The sequence below is a fragment of the Myripristis murdjan genome, chromosome 13 (assembly GCF_902150065.1).
Source record: "Myripristis murdjan chromosome 13, fMyrMur1.1, whole genome shotgun sequence".
In the NCBI taxonomy this organism is placed as follows: domain Eukaryota; kingdom Metazoa; phylum Chordata; class Actinopteri; order Holocentriformes; family Holocentridae; genus Myripristis; species Myripristis murdjan.
In genome coordinates, this window is record NC_043992.1 from 35,523,069 (window position 1) to 35,529,068 (window position 6,000).

Here is a 6,000-nt window from a genome sequence, read left to right on the forward strand (position 1 = left end):
CATGGTGCACAGCTTTTCAGTGTTAGTTTACTGGATAAATCTGTCAGAGAGGTCAGTCTTCACTGCTCTTTGGTTACAGCCAAAGATCCAGCAGCTGAAATAATCACTGCCTCTTTCCACTGTTACAGCAGCATTCCCCATGAGGGTACAGGACAGCGGGAGGGGCCGAGTTCACCTGCAAATTCCCTTAACGGTTTCTGATGTAGGCCAGGGCGTTTTGGCAGCCGTAACTGCTAGAAAAGCATCGTAAACTTCCCACAAAGATTTATGTTCAGGGAGGGTTGGAGAATCTGGGCCAAGTGATTGTTAATGATGTTTGCTATTGCCAAAGAGGCCTCTGCCCCAGTTCCTGGCATGCTGATTACCCCTTTCACTTCCCTTAATGCATTGACTCTCACTTTCTTGTTCCAGTGCTTGGATTTTATGTCTGTAATCTGGGAATAATAAATAACGAAAACCACAGTGCCCTTACAGAAAAAATAAATCCCACTGGTAAAATATCATTTAGATACCAACAACCAGTAGTGACTATAAAATGTAAAAAAATTATAGCACCATGCCATCAGTTTGGAAAATGTTTATTTTGCATATGTCACTCTAGTAAAGGGCTGCCAGTAAAATACATGGCAGTTCTATCAATAGAGCTGAATCAAATTGGCTCATTAATGAGTCCCAGAATAGTACTTGTTCTACTGAATCCCACATTTTTCATTTATAGACTAATTGTGCTATTTTAGAGAGACAACTCATTCCAAAATGATATTGTAAATACTCTTCCGTCTGGTGCTTGAAATAAAGTCAGTCTTTTCCCATAATGTTGAAAAGCCTTTTTTGATGCTTCTGAGGAACTGAGCTGCATAGAATGTATGAGAGCAAACTTCAAAAGTGTGTGAAGTGAGCGCAAGGCTCTGTGCATGCAGAGACACATTTAATGGTGAAATCAGCGCCTTTGCCATCCTTGTGCATTACCGTGTTAATATCGCAGGACGCTGTGGATGTTGTACGTGTGGGCGTGGAACTCATTTAGCTTTGCAGTCCAGCTCCATGTCAATTAGATGTAGCATGTATCTTCCAGGTTTTGACCCCGGTTCTAAAGATGAACACTGATGCAATAGTCAGGCTGGCAGCAGAAATTCAGAATCATTTGATAAAGTCTTGAACTGATTAGGCCTTCCAATCTTTCAGCAGCTCATCTGAAATGTGATACAACCCAGTCAGACCAGCTGAACCAAACTAAACAGATCTGGAAATAAACTGCTTGCTGTGGCTGCTGGTTTTCTCTTTAAAATGACTGCAGGCTCCGAATATTTGCAAATGATTACTGTGACTGTATAATACGCACACACCAAGTTAAATACACTGGCTATACAGCTGAAACTATGATATAATTCAAAGTTGACATACAGTTTCTTTGTCTGAGATCCCCACTTATCATCTTCATATTTATATTCGCAAGGTTTATATTTATTTTTATGAGTAGTAATTAAAAAATCATCACCTAGAATCACATGTTTTCATTATACCTTAAACTGTGAAAACTACTACATTATAAATTCACACCTCCTACTTCATAGGAAAAGCAACTCTTTCTCAAAGACCTAATTGCAATGTTTCTTCTTCTTCTTCTTCTTCTTCTTCTTCTTCTTCTTCTTCTTCTTCTTCTTCTTCTTCTTCTTCTCATGTAAATTTCAGCAATCCATATCTTTCTGTCATAGCACCATATTTTAAAGAGCAAAACTCTACAGTAAAAGCAGTGCATCATTTGCAGTACCCTAGATGTACAATGTGATATTGCCACCTCCTGGCAGTGCCTGTGAAGTATCACAGCTGTTTATTAGGGGATCATAGCCTAATTGTGCATGTTTAGTGGGAAAAATCTATCTATCTATCTATCTATCTATCTATCTATCTATCTATCTATCTATCTATCTGTATTTGTTTTTTTGCGTATGTGTGTGTGTGTGTGTGTGTGTGTGTGTGTGTGTGTGTGTGTGTGTGTGTGAGCTCCGACTACCACCTGCACCACTGTTGCCTTCACTCCCCACATCTTCTCCAGCTCTTCTCTCAGCCATTGGTATTTTTGCAGCTTCTCGTGTTCCTTCTCCCTGCTGTTGCTGTTGCTCAGGATCACTACATCAGCCATCACTGCCTTCTTCCGCTGTTTGTCGACCACCACGATTTCCGGTTGATCCCCACCACCAGGCACCAGCTTATCCATCTGGATCTGGACGTCCCACAGGATCTTAGCGCTGTCGTTCTCGTCCACCTTTGGAGGTGTCTTCCATTTTGACCCTGGGACTTCCAGCCTCAATTAGGCACAGACTATGCTAGCCGCTTGGTTATGGTGCTCCATGTATGCTGTACCTGTCGGCATTTTGCACCCTGTTGTGATGTGCTGCACTGTCTCAGGGGCCACTTTGCACAGCCTGCACCTGGGGTCCTGCTTGGTATGGTTAGACCCCGGCCTCTATTGATCTCAGGGCTTGTTCAGTGCCTCTGTGCGGTCTTTCAGTCCAGCCTTTTCCAGTCACTGGTATGTTTTCTCCATATCAGCCACTTCTGCCATCTGTCGGTGGTGCATGCCACGCAAGGACTTGTCCCTCCATGATAGTCCCTCTTCCTCTTCCTCCTCTTCATTTGGTTTCTGCTGCCTGAAGTATTCATTTACAGGTCATCAGTGGGGGCCATCTTCCTGAAGCATTCCTGGATCTTTGTTGTGTCATCCTGGATGGTGGCTTGGATGCTCACTAGTCCTCAGCCTCTCTCTTTCCACTTACTGTACAGCCTCAAGGTGGTGGACTTGGGGTGAAATCCTCCATGCATTGTGAGGAGCTTCCTTGTCTTGATATCGATGGCCTCTATCTCCTCTTTTGGCCAGGATATTAGACCAGCAGGGTATCTGATCACTGACAGGGTGTAGCTGTTGACGGCTTGGATCTTCTTCTGTCTGTTCAGCTGGCTCTTGAGGACCTGCCTTACTTTATAGAGGTATTTGGTTGTGGCCGACCTCCTTGCAGCCTCCTTGTGACTTCCATTTCCCTGCTGGATTCCAAGGTATTTGTAGCTGTCCTGCAAGTCTGCAATGTTGCCTTCTGGTTGCTACCATCTTGCCCCTCTTTGATACCTTCCTACCACACTTACGCAGAACAGCAGGGGGGGCAGGGCAGGGTATCTCCTTGGTATATGCTGCACTTGATGCTAACATGTGAAGTTGGCTTTGAGTTAGTCGCCCGAGTTGTCCTCTACATTCCTATCAGGCTCTTGATGAATCTTAGAGTCCTGTTGATGTTGTGCAGCTTCTAACATTCCAGTGTCCATGTATGGCATTGAGTTGTAGGCTGTGTGTGCGTGTGTATTTGTGTGTGTGTGTGTGTGTGTGTGTGTGTGTGTGAATTCTCTGCATGGATTTGTTGACTGTGATTTGCTGCCTTGGCAGGGGTGATGATGAGTAGAGGTTATAGGTTCTGTTTGTGTCTGTCTGCAGGGAATTTTCTCAAGTCAATAAGCTCATGACAACACCTCATCACCTGACATGCCTCTATTGTCAGATGCTGGTACTTATTAGAACTGTCAGCAGGTGAAATATGTGTGTCTTTGTGTGTGTGTGTGTGTGTGTGTGTGTGTACGTGCATAACATTAGAGATTAGAAGGTTAAAAATCACCCTTCAGTCAAAGCAGAAACTCACATCCATCATGAAGCGTAAAAAAGTACCTCATTATGACAGTTAACTCTAATGGCCAAAATCTGACTTTGGTGACACTTGGGGCTAAGGGATAGATTAAGTCAATTAGGCAGGGGGACTGAGAAATATTCGAGGCATTCTTGAAAATATTGGAACATTTGATCCCACACACAGGCACTGTAACCCTGCTTGTGTGTTGACTGGATAGATTTTAAGAAAAGAGACAAGATGCCTATAACAATCAAACACGGGCCAAGAGAAAATATTATTCACCTCACATCTGTGTAGCTATCAATTTATGCAGCGTTTCCATATGCATGCGGCAAAGCCACTCGAGCTCATAGACAAACTCAGATTCACAACTTTAGATGAAACACAATTTATTCAGCTTAGTGGAAACTGGTAGCTCAAAAATGTCAAATCAGCCTCAGATATCCAATAAGACAATTTGACTACTTGCTTTTTGTTTTTAATAAAGGCAATCAGAAAATGCACTGACATGAGTTTTAGTGTTGACAGAGCATGTTAACAATAACCAAAGCAATCACAAACAAATGCAACAAAACTTCATAAAAACTTTAATTGGTGGCCAATTTGAATTACCAAACAGCTGTGTGAGAGTAATGAGACAGCACACAGGTAGGCTGTAACTTGCATCTTTATTTTTTAAACATCAGAAATTGTAAACAGGCATTAATTAGATGATCTGACGCATCAGCTTTGTTGGGATGGTCCTAATCTTTATGCTGCATTTATGGGAAAATATCCACCCTATTCTCTAAATTCACAATTTTCCATTGCCATCGTGTTGCTTAATTTGGACAGACAAGTGCACAACAGTCAAAGCATTATTTAAAAACTGAAGTTATTTTCTAGCTAAATTAAATGTCAGATGTGACACAACCTGAACTTAAAATAATGATAATAATAATAATAATCAAGGTTGAAATCTTGCAATCAAATTTTTCTCCTGATGATGTGAAAACATGCAGAAGTCATGCAGTGACTCCCTCCAAATAAATGCTCATTCCTTTCTTTTTTTGCAGTATAAATTAGTTCAGCCCATGGGGTGGGCATACAAGTTAAGTGCCTCTCAGCTTTATAACTCATCAGGAGAAGTAAGGCCAGCGGGGTATCGGGCAGAAATCGGATTAAATGATGTAACCTTTGGCCCGTGGGCGACCACACCTCAGCTGGAGGCCCAAGATTTTGAGTTTTTAATAACATGCAAAAGCTCTTCTGTGAGGGCAAAGAGAGAGAGAGAGCTTTCAATTCCAGATGGATGGTTAAATTTCAGTTAGTTGGCTTTTGTTTGCAGCCTTAATTAACTGCCACCACATTTGTCAGTAAATAACAGGGGGAGAGCTTTGTTTGTGTTCTGTTTGCCCAGCATGTTTTGTACTATTGCTTTTTCGACCGTATTGATTCGTTTTAACATTTGGGAGACTATAACTATAACAATAACAATAGTGTGTTAAAACTTCATGAAAAAGGGTGTTGCCATGTGCAAATGGAGATTTTCAGTTTGCACTAATATGGAATAATTTACAGAACCTCTTTAAACATTAAGGCAGGGGATAATACACAGGAATCACTGTAAATGAAAGTGCTGATGATCATTTTATCCTCTTCCAGCACCTTGGAAAATGCTCATTTGTCTTTGTAACTAAGATATTTGCTGAGTTTTCTGCCCTGGGCAGCACATATGCATCTGTACTAATGTCAAATGTAACAAAACACACTCTGCAGCCAGCCTTTTACATCAAGTAACATTAGTTTGTGAGATTAGGTCTCATGTGAAAGAACAGCATCTTTTCATCTGTTATGGTTTTACCTCATAGCCTACAAACAAACAACTATTGTGTACAGAGCCATCAGTGCTATACCTAAATAGCATGATGAATTGGGAAAAGGAATCTGCTGTTTTTGAATGTGCTGTCTCAGAAAGATAAAGCAGACAGAAAGGGCTATGAATGTAAAGCAAGTTTCCTGGATTTGATCACATAATACTTTCACTTTAAGTCTACATAGAACAATATCGGGGGAACATGGATAAAATCCCAACATCCAGAGGAGAGAATTAAACTATTACAACTGTCAGTACACCAAAAAGAATATTCCTGCACACACCAGGATACTAGGATTGACACTGTTTTATTAATAAATTACCTTAAAACAAAAGGAGCGAACTATGCGTTTTGCATGTTGCTTCATCAGCTTTTCTGTGTGAACAAAGATAACAGATAAACACCTAGAAGACAAAATTAAACCATTATAACTTTTAGCCTTTGGTTTCTATTAAGCACCTATAATCTCC